We start from the raw sequence: 16,126 nt of genomic DNA on the forward strand, positions 1-16,126 counted from the left end.
TGGCGTGGCTCGTAGTCGGGAAGCATTTGAAAAGTAACCTTAGCTTAGAATTATGTGTGGCAGCTTGGTGAGGGTCCATCATGGGGCTGCGTTTCTCAAGCGTTGATGTTGATCACGGGAAGGATTGGACGGTGGAGATGTGTATGGGACACCAGGGTTTGGACTGAGTATGGTAAGCATGGAAACCATAGTATGCATCCTTCACTTCAGAGGCGTCCAATTTTTGATGATCATCATCCAACGATGCTGGGGCAAAGGCGCATGATGGACTCCAACGGACCGCTAGTGCTGAATCTGAATCATGAAACAAACAGGAAAAAGAATCAAAAATAAGTGCAAGGCACAGGGATCGAACCCATGCCCTTGGATTCGAGACTCTTTGTACGCATCTCCTATCCACTGAGCCACCTTTCACGCGCTGTTAATACAATACCCAGTCACATTAATATACGAAATCATAAATTTAAACAAAGACCAAACGCGCGCCCACTCTTCTTCTTCTTCTTCCTTCGATTTTCTGCATAAAAGAGAACACTTTTTGGCCACGGTTTTGTAGCGTGGCCGTAGGTGCCTGATTACACAACCTGCAAATAAACATCAACCGATACCAAGTAATAGCATGAATCTATTGCATACAGACTCACGAACCTAGTGGAATCATCAATTTGACATGAAATCCCCTAGAATCCTAAATCCCCAAAATCTCAAACTCAAACCCTAACCATGGCAGATATTGGTTTACACGCTTAAACAATAATTAAAGCATATGAACAGCTTCGATTCACCATCATGAATGTGAATATGCGATCAAAATATAGTAATTGCACATAAACCATCGAAAACGAATTCCAAGTCTAAGAGTGCAAACCGAAGGCGTATACACATTGATTCCTGCTGCTCCAAGCTTCGAGAATGGCTGGGGTCGATCACTGTGAATCAGAGAACACGTTGAGATGCTTTGTGCGGTCTGAATTAGCTTGAAACCCGATTTGTACCTTCCTTGAATTCACGATTTTCTTGATACGTGAATATGGCTCTGCCTCCCGAAAAACTTTTTTCCTCTTTTCATGTTTGTTGCTTTATAATCTTTGGCCGTAACAACTTGGTGACCTGCAAAGAAGAAGAAAAATGTTTTGCCGTGAAAGCTTGGTGATCTGCCAAGAAGAAAAAAAATGTTTTTGTGCCAAGTATAATACTGTTAGCTTTTTGATTGTGTCTGTCGTGAGAAAATTAGGATTAGTAGTTAGTTTATATACATTAAAACTTAGGTTAACTAAAAATGGAAAATATAATTTGTAATAAAATTTTTATTAAGATAAAAATCAAAGATCAATTTGCTTCAACTCTTTCTAGAAATAGAATAATCAAATAAAAAATACAATGAAATTAATTTGCTAAAAAAAACTAAATAGAAATCTACCTTATATAAGTTTTTTTGTGATTTTTGGTTAAAATATGCATAAAATAATGATTTAAAATAAAATATATTTTTTATTAAAATACTATTAAAATAAAAACGAAAAATACTATTTAAATAGTGAAAAACTTATTATTGTGATTTTTGTGATTATTTAAATAACTGAAATTAAAGTTAAGACTAATATTATAAATTAAATAAAAAAGAAGAAATGTTAGAAGTGATATTCGAACCCGAGACCTCTCGCTCTTACACCTTTTAACCTCAAGTCCTTACCAACTATGTTGCATCACTTATTCGAAATAAAATGACATTTCCAAATATATGAGGGCAAATTTTGGGGTATGACAGCTGCCCCTGTTCAATTATCTTAAACCTGAAGATGTAGAGTGGTTTGTATGCCAGTCGGTATCTGAAGGTGGAAGATGATTGAACACTAGAATACCAAGAAATTTGCCCTAGCTGGAGTAGGGACTTTTGTCGGAGATGGGCTCAGAGATGCCATCTGACTCAAGAAAAGTTTTATTGGAGATGGGCTTAAAGATGCCATCCAGGTGTTGGGAGTATGAAGTGTTTTGAGAAGTAGTCGTTTGAATGTTGATCGTTACGGAACTGCTTTTAGATTTTGAAAAGTTGATCTGAAGGTAGATCGTTAAGGAACCGTCCAAGGTATCGACTTAACTCTGAAGGTGGATCATTAAGGAACCGTCCAAGGTATCGACTTAACTCCCCAGGTAGATCATTAAGGAACCGTCAAAGGTATCGACTTAGATCTAAAGGTAGATTGTTAAGGAACCGTCCAAGGTATCGACTTAACTCTGAAGGTGGATCATTAAGGAACCGTCAAAGGTATCGACTTAACTCCGAAGGTAGATCATTAAGGAACCGTCAAAGGTATCGACTTAGATCTAAAGGTAGATTGTTAAGGAACCGTCCAAGGTATCGACTTAACTCTGAAGGTGGATCATTAAGGAACCGTCAAAGGTATCGACTTAACTCCAAAGGTAGATCATTAAGGAACCGTCAAAGGTATCGACTTAGATCTAAAGGTATATTGTTAAGGAACCGTCCAAGGTATCGACTTAACTCTGAAGGTGGATCATTAAGGAACCGTCAAAGGTATCGACTTAGATCTGAAGGTAGATTGTTAAGGAACCGTCCAAGGTATCGACTTAACTCTGAAGGTAGATCATTAAGGAACCGTCAAAGGTATCGACTTAGATCTAAAGGTAGATTGTTAAGGAACCGTCCAAGGTATCGACTTAACTCTGAAGGTGGATCATTAAGGAACCGTCAAAGGTATCGACTTAACTCCAAAGGTAGATCATTAAGGAACCGTCAAAGGTATCGACTTAGATCTAAAGGTATATTGTTAAGGAACCGTCCAAGGTATCGACTTAACTCTGAAGGTGGATCATTAAGGAACCGTCAAAGGTATCGACTTAGATCTGAAGGTAGATTGTTAAGGAACCGTCCAAGGTATCGACTTAACTCTGAAGGTGGATCATTAAGGAACCGTCCAAGGTATCGACTTAACTCCCCAGGTAGATCATTAAGGAACCGTCCAAGGTATCGACTTAGATCTAAAGATAGATTGTTAAGGAACCGTCCAAGGTATCGACTTAACTCTGAAGGTGGATCATTAAGGAACCGTCCAAGGTATCGACTTAACTCCCCAGGTAGATCATTAAGGAACCGTCCAAGGTATCGACTTAGATCTAAAGATAGATAATGTTTATTTTGATTGCAGTAGTAACCTGAAGAAGAAACAAAGTTAGTTTTTTTTATGCCATGTCATGATGCATGCGGTGCGTTTATGTGACGGGATTCTCAAAATAAATGAGAACCTCGCATGTTATGTACGCACTTGTCGCGATGCTTTATGTATTATGTATGAATGTGTATGCAATTATATGAATATGTTTATGACATGTGATATGTGAATATGATTTATGTTGTCTTGATTGAGAAAATAAATCTCTGTATCCTTGTGATTTTATTGTCCGATCTTGTTTTGAAGATGTGTAGCTGGGGATTTACGATTTCTGCTTGGGGATGATCAGTATCTTGATGTACCCTGACTAGGGACAAGAGAGATATTAATAACCCATGTTTGAAGAGCAACGTGTTGAAGAATCGGTAGTGTTGAAGATGTAAGCTCTGTTGGGGAGCCATGTCTTTGTCGGGACGAGTATGTTTGAAGATATCTTCTTAATGATTACTCTGTGGGGATATGATCTTATGACCGTGGCTCTGTGGGGAGATGTGGGTGTCTTGAAAGTTGCCCCCAGTATCATAGTAACTACCATTTGATTTAGGACACGCCACTGAGTATTGGTCAAGATGTCGAACTGGACTTGTATAGATTTGCCCCTGTTAGCAGGAACTTCGGAAAGATTCGCCTCGCGAGGACTTTATGAGATGTATACTATGGGCGATATGCCCCCAGTAATCATAGGCTCAAGCCAATATCCCATGTTGATTGGGGAGTAGCTTTAGATATACTCGGATGCATGCCCCTAATTGTTCGAGCATCCATGAGAGATTCTCGGAATCTTGACTTGATTGCCCCAGATTGATTGGGAAATAGTTTGAAATCCACTTGGGATGTATGCCTTTGACTGTTTGGCATTTGAGAGATTCTTAGAATCTCTCTTGATTGCCCCATATTGATCGGGCAAAACGTGCCATGCCCCTTGTATACGTAGGAGACATTGTTTCTAGGAGTAATCTTGTCTGTCGGGATAACTTTCAGTCATTAGTCGTACCCTGTGCAAGTTCTTTCTGTTGCTAACGTTTGAAATTATGTAGCAGAATAGGTTTAATAATGAATTCATGAGATGCAATGCATACGTCTGTCTTGAGTTTTTGAAAAACATTAAAGCAGGAGATGTAAAAGCGCGATATTTGTAAAAACCTGATATTTGTAACAATGTGATGTTTGTGAAAACAAGATATCAACTAATCATTTGTAGTAAACCTTAAGGAGTCGGGATACCTTTTTGGTGACAGTATGCTTTCGAACTAACCATGCTTCAATTAGGACTTTCAAGGGTTGTAACGTGGCTTGGTTCACGGTTTAAGAAACAAAGGATAATGGCTCAAAAATTTATTTATACCCATCCCCTTCTTCGTGATGTTCTTCCATCCTAAGCTCAGTTGATTCAACTTATGCATTCAGGTTCCAAGAGACTTCTTGGATTTGCACCTTTGATAATGATGATGGTTCACAAGCAGAGAGAACTTTTGAGATGACAGTCACTTCTTCCTTTTGGTAGTCACAACATTGTGTTGGCCAGGAATTTATTGACTTCTTTTTTTTCATCTTTTTTGATATCCCTAACTTTTGCCTGAACTGTCTATTTTGAGCTTACAGTCAGCGGGATGCCTTGATTTTTGCCTAAGTCTTCTTTTTTGATTTTTGACTTAGCAGGCTTTTCTTTGTATATATGTTTTTTCATCATTTTTGTTTTTGAAAGATATTGACTGCCTTGCTTAATGATTGATGAACCATCGTTGGCTTTTGATTGACGTCTCCAACACTTCTTTGATGTGTGCGGATGAACGCTTATGATTGAAACCTTTGTTGAAAAGTGTACTGAATGATTCTCTTAAAATAGAATGCACAGCCAAATTAACTGAGAACTACCCTACCCCAGGTTATGATCAAGGGTTTTAATTAGTACAAGAAAGAAACTTCTACTTCTTAGGCTCAAAGGGGTTGACGAGGGATTAACATCCTTATATCTCCACTGTTTAGGAATTGAAACAATGCCTGTACATCATCAACATAGTCCGTTCAAAAGCATACTGTATAAGGTTGCGGTATCGTTTTCGTCATCCTCCCTCAAAAGGCTTACAGCTTAGCAGGAGTTGAATATCACAAAACATATGCAGAATAAAGACATAATTAAAAAGGAGTGATAACGAGATAATTTATTCAAGACAAACATATGCAATGCACTGATGATGATTATTAAAACAGATAATGTCTATCATAATTTGAATGTTTAAACAAACAGAATAGAAATTGCAAATGAAACTAAATCTAATGATCTAAAGTTCATCCACTCTGACATTAATCAGTCTTGTCGTGATTGTGCAAGGGAGCAGTGATCACTACAGGAGTCTTGGGATGAGGGAATTCAATTTCACCAGTATCGATCATATCTTGAATCTTGTTCCTTAATGTCCAGCAATTGTCAGTGTCATGTCTAGGACTATTAGAGTGATATGCACACCTTGCATTAGGATTATAACGAGAAGAAGAAGTACTAGGGTTCCTCGGAGGATCCTTCAAAGTAATCAACTCTGACTTCAACAAGTGTCATAATGCCTGAGCCAACGTTATATTGATCTTCGTGAACTGACGCTTAGGTGCATCTGACTTGCGTCTTTGTTGTGGAACTGGTGTAGAGATCAGAATCGTCCACACAGATTGGCTGTGTCCATTGCGACCTTTCAGATTGTGCACAGCATTGTTCGTGACGAGATAAACGGGTCATACATTTAGACCATATGTGATAGAGGAGGTCATAGCAAATAGACCATATATATTGAGGGATATCAGAACGAGTCATACATTTAGACCTTTGAAGGATGTCGGCACGAGTCATACATTGGACCATATCTGAGGAGGAATATCAGAACGAGCCATACATTAGGCCATATCTGAAGAGGAATAGCAGAACGAGTCGTACATTAGACCATATCTGTTGGAAGGTGTCAGAACGAGTCATACATTGAACTATATCTGAGGAAGGATATCAGAACGAGTTATTCATTAAACCATATCTGAAGGAGAATATCAGAACGAGTCATACATTAAACCATATCTGATGAATAATGCCAGAACGAGTCATACATTAGACCATATCTGACTGAAGATACCGGAATGGGTCATACATTAGACCATATCTGATTGAGAACTAACGGAGCAGGTCATACATTAGACCATATCTGATAGAGAATGCTCGTTAGAGTCGATGAGTTATTTGACGAAGTTTTGGAATGTAAAAAGGCTTGTTAGGATGAATCTCCAGCTTGATTATATCTGAGAGGAATGATTGTCGAGGCGGAACCTGAAAACAAAGTTAGAAATATGCAATGTCATGAATGCAAATGAGATGTTTTCAAGGATCTTTAAGGAATTTAGTTAGCAACATTGGAAAGTGATTTGATCACATATTTTTTTGAAGAAATCTGAACTTTGTCTTTGAACGTCTTTCTTTGAGAATCAAGCTCACCATATCGAGTGGGTCATCGCCTCTGATTCGGGATACTTCTGAATTTGAAAGCACATGGCTAGAGGAAAATAAATCCTCTTGCCCCTTGATTAGGAAATTAGTCTTTGACAAGAGTACCTGAAATTGCGGACCCTAAATCCCTAAGATCCTTGAAAGGGTTAGTTAAATCATGTTATGCTTATGGTGTCATGATGTCATGATGTTAAGCGAATGCAGTTCGTTAGACTTAGTGCGAGATAGTAAGGACAAACAAGTCCTTTCAACAAAACCTGCAAGGAAATGAAGGTTAGTAGTAAACACAAAACAAGTCACACAAGTCACGCAAATCACACAATTTTTTGGCTTAAGGCTTGCATGGGGTCTGATCAGGTGTCCTTCCCAAGGGTATTTCTATGGATAAGGAGATTTCAGCAACGGGTTCTACCGAGTTACCCAGAATTGTCAGCCCCCTCAAAAGCACCCTCGAACATGGTACACGCATACCACGCAATGATACTTTAGGAAGAAACCTATATGAGCTGTAGTATCGGGTAGCGACCATAACTTGGCATGCACCAAGAATAGCCCTCCCACTACGTTCCTAAAAGTCAGGATGGGTTAAAGGTGACTAAAGGTCCTTGAGCTCCGACGCACCCAAAGATACATACATAAACCTCTCTCATGCAAAAGAGGTACACAATAACCAGTGGAGGCCTAACTCAAGTGCGAACTTCATTTTGACCAACCCCAAGCATGCACAAGGGGGGTCTCCATGACTATGCCGCTCCTAATCTTAAGTGTTCTTGAATCCGGGAATAGGATTCGTCCTTCAATTTTCCCAAAACAGCCCTGAAAAATAAAACAAGCAAAGCAAGCAATAGAAAACATTTAAGTGATTCCTAAACTTTTAAGGTAACCCCTCTTTTATCGAATTTTAATCCCCAGCAGAGTCGCCAGTTCTGTAACACGGTGAACTGACTTTTTATAATCGAAATGTGCGGTAAAGCAAGAGTCGCCACCGACTTTTATTTTATCCAAACAAATTCGGAAAGGCAAAAAGAAACAGAAAAAAACCTTTTTAAGAAATCTAAGTTCGGGGGGTAATTTATGCAAAGGGAAGGTGTAAGGCACCCTTTGCATCCATGGTTTTCCATGGGCTCTTAATTGCTTTGCTTGCTCGTTTGTTTTTAGAAAAAGGTAGATGAAAGAAAAAGTGGACTTTAGCTCGTAAATGAGCGTAGCCAATTTTCGAAAAATTGTGAGAAAGAATATTAAAGATGAGCATTGCAAGGCAATTAGGGGCAATTACCTTAAACTTAGATGGTAGGTCTCTTTTTAGCCTTTCAGAATGAAAGGGTCTATCCTTGCCATAAGAGGGCGGGAAGCCTTTCGTTTGGAGGTTGAAGGGTCGTCGAAGCATCCTTTGCCATAAGACTGTCCCATGCCATAGAAGGGCAGGTAGTCTAAGGCAAGGATCAGAATAGCCTTTTTCATAGGCAGCCAGAAGATACCTCAGCCTTTTTCGTAGGCAACTTCCGAGGGTCGAGGTCATGTTAGTGTATCGAAGGCAGCATCATTTTTAGGGTCTCATGACCTTTTATCGAGGCAACATGGCTGAGGTATCCTCGTATTCGAGGGACTAGCTATTCTGCAAAAAACACAAAGGCAACAGGCAACAAGGCAACAGAGAGGGTTACCCAAAAGCGTGCGTGTGTGCACCAATCACGTGATTCGATTCAGTTATTTATCTTGTAAATTAGTGATTCTAGGTTCAATTCATGGTTGTACTCCCTATTTTACTAACCACAGCAATATAGATAATATGATTAAAGCAATACGGGGAAGGGAAATTGTAACCAGCGGAGGAGAGGGGAATTGAAACCAGCGGGATATAATTAAAATAAAAAGGTTTAACACAAGTAATAATTGAGATAAAGTTTAAGGTTACCAACGTTCGTAGCTTTGGCAATTTGACAAACCCTGAAAATGTGGGAAAAATAAATAAAACGTAGATGAGTGCATTATCAACTCAAAAGTCAGATACGGTTAACCCTAATGAATAAAAAATAATGAAAAAAGAATGAGGGTAAAAACACTTAGCTTCGATTGATGAAGGTTGATGGGCAGAGGTTTGCCTTGAGTATTGACCCTGATCATCTGATAATTGGCAGTAAAATAAAAGGAAAAAGTAAGTGTAGGAGGAGTTCATTGACGGGGATAATTAAACCCTAATTAAAATAAAAGGCAGAAGAATATTTAAATAGTAAGGAGTAGAACTTAGCTTTGTAATTGGCGTGGCTCGTAGTCGGGAAGCATTTGAAAAGTAACCTTAGCTTAGAATTATGTGTGGCAGCTTGGTGAGGGTCCATCATGGGGCTGCGTTTCTCAAGCGTTGATGTTGATCACGGGAAGGATTGGACGGTGGAGATGTGTATGGGACACCAGGGTTTGGACTGAGTATGGTAAGCATGGAAACCATAGTATGCATCCTTCACTTCAGAGGCGTCCAATTTTTGATGATCATCATCCAACGATGCTGGGGCAAAGGCGCATGATGGACTCCAACGGACCGCTAGTGCTGAATCTGAATCATGAAACAAACAGGAAAAAGAATCAAAAATAAGTGCAAGGCACAGGGATCGAACCCATGCCCTTGGATTCGAGACTCTTTGTACGCATCTCCTATCCACTGAGCCACCTTTCACGCGCTGTTAATACAATACCCAGTCACATTAATATACGAAATCATAAATTTAAACAAAGACCAAACGCGCGCCCACTCTTCTTCTTCTTCTTCCTTCGATTTTCTGCATAAAAGAGAACACTTTTTGGCCACGGTTTTGTAGCGTGGCCGTAGGTGCCTGATTACACAACCTGCAAATAAACATCAACCGATACCAAGTAATAGCATGAATCTATTGCATACAGACTCACGAACCTAGTGGAATCATCAATTTGACATGAAATCCCCTAGAATCCTAAATCCCCAAAATCTCAAACTCAAACCCTAACCATGGCAGATATTGGTTTACACGCTTAAACAATAATTAAAGCATATGAACAGCTTCGATTCACCATCATGAATGTGAATATGCGATCAAAATATAGTAATTGCACATAAACCATCGAAAACGAATTCCAAGTCTAAGAGTGCAAACCGAAGGCGTATACACATTGATTCCTGCTGCTCCAAGCTTCGAGAATGGCTGGGGTCGATCACTGTGAATCAGAGAACACGTTGAGATGCTTTGTGCGGTCTGAATTAGCTTGAAACCCGATTTGTACCTTCCTTGAATTCACGATTTTCTTGATACGTGAATATGGCTCTGCCTCCCGAAAAACTTTTTTCCTCTTTTCATGTTTGTTGCTTTATAATCTTTGGCCGTAACAACTTGGTGACCTGCAAAGAAGAAGAAAAATGTTTTGCCGTGAAAGCTTGGTGATCTGCCAAGAAGAAAAAAAATGTTTTTGTGCCAAGTATAATACTGTTAGCTTTTTGATTGTGTCTGTCGTGAGAAAATTAGGATTAGTAGTTAGTTTATATACATTAAAACTTAGGTTAACTAAAAATGGAAAATATAATTTGTAATAAAATTTTTATTAAGATAAAAATCAAAGATCAATTTGCTTCAACTCTTTCTAGAAATAGAATAATCAAATAAAAAATACAATGAAATTAATTTGCTAAAAAAAACTAAATAGAAATCTACCTTATATAAGTTTTTTTGTGATTTTTGGTTAAAATATGCATAAAATAATGATTTAAAATAAAATATATTTTTTATTAAAATACTATTAAAATAAAAACGAAAAATACTATTTAAATAGTGAAAAACTTATTTTTGTGATTTTTGTGATTATTTAAATAACTGAAATTAAAGTTAAGACTAATATTATAAATTAAATAAAAAAGAAGAAATGTTAGAAGTGATATTCGAACCCGAGACCTCTCGCTCTTACACCTTTTAACCTCAAGTCCTTACCAACTATGTTGCATCACTTATTCGAAATAAAATGACATTTCCAAATATATGAGGGCAAATTTTGGGGTATGACACATTTGTTAGCATGGAATTCAAAGAAGGCATTATTATCTCTAGCAAATTTGGACACTGACAACAAATTTCTAGTAATGTTTGGCACATGTAAAAGGTGATTCAGTGATAGAGGTGTGTGAGGATGCAAATTGGAGTGAATTTTAGCTATTCCTACACTACTGATTTTAAGGCTCTGCCCATTTCCCACTAAAACTTGATTAGTGCCTGTGTATTCATGTGAGTTCTGCAAGTGACTACTATAAGGTGTGAGGTGGTGAGATGCACCTGAATCGGCAAACCAAGCTTGGGACTCTAGATGTGTTGGGACTTCAAGATCTCCTTGGTGTGCTAGAAATGCTGAGGCTTGGATTGTGTCAGATTCTGGCTCTTTCTTGTCACCTTTGGCAGACTCAGAAGTTGAGTTTGATGCTTGATTCTTTGAAGGGACAGGTTCAAAGTTTTCGTCATACCTGTGCCAACAATCCAAAGCTGCATGACCATACTTACCACAGAGTTGGCATGTTGGTCTGCTCCCTGAAGGATAAGATGATCTGGCTCTGCCACGACCCCTTCCTCTGAAATTTCCTCTGCCTCTTTGATGCTGAGGACCACCTCTGGTGGGTTTGTTGGTGAAAGATTCATCAGTGTGAGCAATATTTGCTGTAGCATTCACTAGTGAGAGTTCTTGCTTGTACTTATCCAATTGTGCTTCTTGCACATATAGCAAGGCTTCAATCTCATATAGGGTAGGTGGTTCAAGCTTCCCATACACCATCATGATAAACGGATTGTACTCCTCCGGTAAACCTTGCAGAATTGCATCAATCTGGTCACGTTCAGTGATTGGTTCACCTACGGCAAGGAGTGCATCAGCTATTGCACGAATGCGCAACACAAATTCAGAGATTGACCTATTCGCTTTCTTTGTGACTTTCAGCTCTGCGCGTAGTTGATGAACTCTCGCCTTCATCACTGCAGTGAAATACTTGTGTATCTGCTCCCAGATTTGGTAAGAGTGCTTGCAAGATAGAACGCGTGGCAAGACGGATTCAGAGATCGTGGAGAGTAGCCAGGTGAAAAGCGCTTGATCTTGAACAATCCAAGATTCGTATTCAGCAGATCGAATCTGAGCTAACCGATCTTCTTCAGTCTTGAACATCTGAGGAATTTGGGAATTAACCACGAAGCGGTGGAGTTTGTGAGCGATGATAATTCCTTCTACCTGTTGATTCCAAAGGAGGAAGTTCTTTTCTTGCAATTTGATAGAGAGCTTGGGGCCAAACACGGCGTGATTGGGAGCGGTGGTGAACGGCGAGGACATTGTGATGGTTGGTGGTGATCTTGAACCAGGGTTTTCTTGGGATTCATCCATGGCTGACACTTCTATGAAGTGATGTAACGCTACTTTGAACAGAAATTTGATCACTTCTCTAAGCAAGAGAAGATTGGTTTCTGAAGACGATGGAGACGCGAGGGAATGCGAATCGTGAGTGGCGGAAGACTAGATCGGAACGACGGTGAGTGATACCATGATAAAGCTTTGTTTGCTCTGCAAATTCATAGCATGAAGAAGATGATATATTCAACTGAATTTCTGTTATTCTGTTACAATTGCATCAAAAGATTACAAGCTACACTGCTATCCACATATATACTAGCTAACAGTAGCAATGGATAAGATAAAAGTAAAGCTTATAGGCAAAGGCCCAATAACAAGTATGGGCCGGCCCAATACAGAATAACACTCTAATAGTGGATCGGAGACTGTTCTCATTTGCGATGGCACGTCAGAGTCGAGCGGATCCGTAGCGCGGGTCGGGGCCGGCGTTGGCTACGCGGTGATGGTTCGTCGGTGATGCCAGTGATCTCCGACTTCCTCTTTTGTACTCCTGTTTCCTGCAACAAAACTGAAAAGGAAAACAACAAATAGAATAACAGTTACACAATTAGTGGCTGATATTGAGGATACTGGTTTCTCTTGTTTGTTCGAGTCACTTTTGGTTCAATTTTGTTTTGATGTTATGGGATTGTGTTATAGGTTATGGATATGGTTGTGATTTATTAGATCTGTTGGTTCGTTTCTTGTCAAGACAAACATTAGTGCATATGTAATGTTTTTTTTGATAATCGTGCATATGTAATGTTAACGAATCGTGTTTAGTGATTGGCAGGAATTTTATGGTGGAAACTGTTAAATTGGTTAAGGATTTACATGGTTATTTGATGGTGTTTGGTAGAATTTTAAGGTTTATTGGTTGGGATTCATTTTGACTCAAAGCTGACTTTGGAAAACATATGTGTGGTTAATGGGAGGAGTATCTACAAGCTTAGTATATGTATGAGAAGAAAAAGTGTTTAGAGATGTGTAGAAATTGCGTGTACGTGAAAAAAGGTTAGGGGTCAAAAAAAATAGGTTAGGATTGTGTAGCATAAGAATTAGTTTGTGTCCTTTTCTTTTTGGCTTGGCTGCTCTAATTATAGAGGGAATAGAAGTGGAAGCATGGAAAGAAACAAGTGATTCATGGCCATCAAAGGGAAGATTATTTCCATAATTTTTCAAAAACTTTCCAAAATCAAGAAGATATCTCTCCAAATGTGTTTTGCACGGTTTTAGTATGTTTCCATGAAATCTTGAACCTTTAAAACAATTCAAACCATGTTCCCATCCATTTATTTATTTTTGATTTATTATTTAATTTATTTAGCCTTTTATTGAATAAAAAAAACCATAATAAATATAAATAATAATAAAAATGAAATAATGGATTTATTGGTCTTTGATGAGTTTGATTTGAGAATTTTTTTTGAATATCCACTTTTTTAAAAAAAATTTCAAAAATAACCAACTTTTCAAAAAAATTCCCAAAATGTTTTTTTTTATATAAAAATAGCACGTTGTCGCCAGGGGGTGGCGACAACGTTTTAGCCCAATATGCTGTCGCCAGTGGGCCTGGCGCCTACGCTCTACCAACAGGTGTTGTCGCCACCCCCCTGACGACAACACCCCCCCTTTTTTTTCATTTTTTTTATGTTATTTTTTTATGTTATTTTTTCTCTATAATTTTTTTATATTATTTTTTTCAACAATTTTTTCAACATTATTTTTTTTATATAATTTTTTTTATATAATTTTATTGTTAATTTTCTTTCCATTATTTTTTTTAACTATTTTTTTTCCATTTCATTGAATAAATAAATTACAAATATCATTGCACCTAAATACTATGTTGTGGAGTTAGATCCACGATTGGGACATTTGTTCCTATTATGTCCTACCTCACGACATATACTACACTTCCTCTGCATTTTTTCAGTGGCGTCCATCTCGGTTCTAATAGGCCTGCTGTTTGGTCGACCGCTTTTATTCCGACGCATTAAATCGTTATGCCAAACTGTTTCCCCCTCGTACACAGGCCAATATGCCTCCATTGCTACCACCGGAAAGTAATTGTCGTATACGTTGAGCAACGTTGATACCTTGTAAATTTCTGATACCAAATTTAATGCATCAATGTGAGTATGTGAACATGCTGCAAGGACATGGGAGCAAGGCATGTGATATGCTTGAAATTGGCCACAGTCGCACCAACGACCTGGGATATTGACGCGATACTCTTGTTGTGGAAGCCCCTGGTTGTGGTCAATTGTTTCTTTTACACTGAAGGTGTGGCCATGACGGTCGAACTCGGTCACTCCATGAGTGTTACCCTTGGCAGATTCTTGTTGTATATATTTCATGCAGACATCGCTGTATACCTGTTGTGTTTGTAACACTAAATTCCACCGCTTACCTCTTGTGGCGAACAAAGTTGCCATCCGAAAATACGTAGCACTAACCAAGGCAGTTACAGGTAGGTTTCGTATGCCTTTGAAAACCCCGTTCTTTGATTCCACAAGATTTGTAGTCATGTGGCCCCACCTAGCCCCATCGTCGTATGACCTAGTCCATCTCGCTCTGTCAATGCTGTCAATCCACCTCCCTGCATCTGGATTTGTCAACGCTATTTCTCGGTGGTAGTATTGAAATCCAGGTTGGTTTAAGGCATACCCCGCGTTCACCAAGTGGTTCTTCAAAAATTTATCTTTGATCTCTCTCATAAAATTTTGTGCTATATGCCTAATACAGTAGACATGCTTAGACGGGGGGTTGTGCCAACCATTTGCCGAATTGTTGTATGCGTTGTCAATAGAAGCGTGTCTGTCCGAAATCGAACAAAGATTAGGTTGTGGAGCAACTCTAGCTCGCAGATTCTTCAGAAAGAAACTCCAAGCAGCAGCTGTTTCTCCTTCTACCAGAGCAAAGGCTATTGGAAAATGTTGTGTTTCCATCCTGCGCGACCGCCATCAGCAAAGTTCCCTTGTATTTCCCATACAGCCAGGTTCCATCAATTTGAATAATCGGCTTGCAAAAACCAAAACTGATGATGCATGGTCGAAACGCCCAGAACAGTCTATGGAAGATTCCATTACCTTCGAGAGGGGTTCCGTCCTGGGACTGTGCCGGCAGTGTCTCCAATATAGTAACAGTCCCAGGTGAATACAATTGCAGTGCAGCCAGGTAGCGAGGAAGTTGTTGGTATGATTCCTCCCAGTTGCCGTAGACTTTTTCAATTGCTTTCTGCTTCGCTAACCAAGCCTTTCTGTACGAAGGTCTGTATTTGAACACAGAAACGCAATGAGAAATAATTGTCTTCATCTTCAGTGATGGGTCAGTTTCGACAAGAGGAATGATGGTATGACATATCATGTCATGACTGAGTTTTCGATGATCTTGCGCCATATTAGTGGTGACGCATGTGTGGCCTTGAGATATCGAACGTATCACCCACGCATTAAATTTCTTTCTGAATAATGCCTTCAGCATGTATCCACACTCCGGGTTTTTGCACACAATAGTGACTCTCTCTAGATTTGAGCGATCAGCTTTAAAATCAACACAATTTGCTAAGTGCCAATTTTTTATAGCCAACATACAATCATCCTTCGAACGAAACGTGTCACCCTCTTTTAACTCCTCGTCTGACCTCATATATGGATTGTAGAACATATCGGACGATGGCTCGTCCTCTCCTAAATTAAGTGTTGTGAAATGTGCTGGAGGTGAATATGCATGTGTATCCGGTACTGGATCCGGTACTGGAACTTGTTCGTCATCTTCGGAATCACGATTCACCAACTCATCAACGACATCTTCTATTTCAGTTTCTTCGTCAATGACATGTTCGGGCTGTTGTTCGTCATCAACAACAGGATCAATAACCTGTGACTGAATATTTTGTGAAGGAATAATTTGTTCGACCACTATGTACAGTTCCAGATAATCATAACCAAAATACTCATGGGTAAGGAACATGTTTTGAACCTCTATGTCAGTTGTTATCTGTGATTGATAAAACTTGACCGAGTTGTTAGGTTCAACCAGGGGTTGTTGGTAAAATATTTGAGAG

The sequence above is a fragment of the Vicia villosa genome, linkage group LG3 (genome assembly GCF_029867415.1).
Source record: "Vicia villosa cultivar HV-30 ecotype Madison, WI linkage group LG3, Vvil1.0, whole genome shotgun sequence".
Taxonomy (NCBI): domain Eukaryota; kingdom Viridiplantae; phylum Streptophyta; class Magnoliopsida; order Fabales; family Fabaceae; genus Vicia; species Vicia villosa.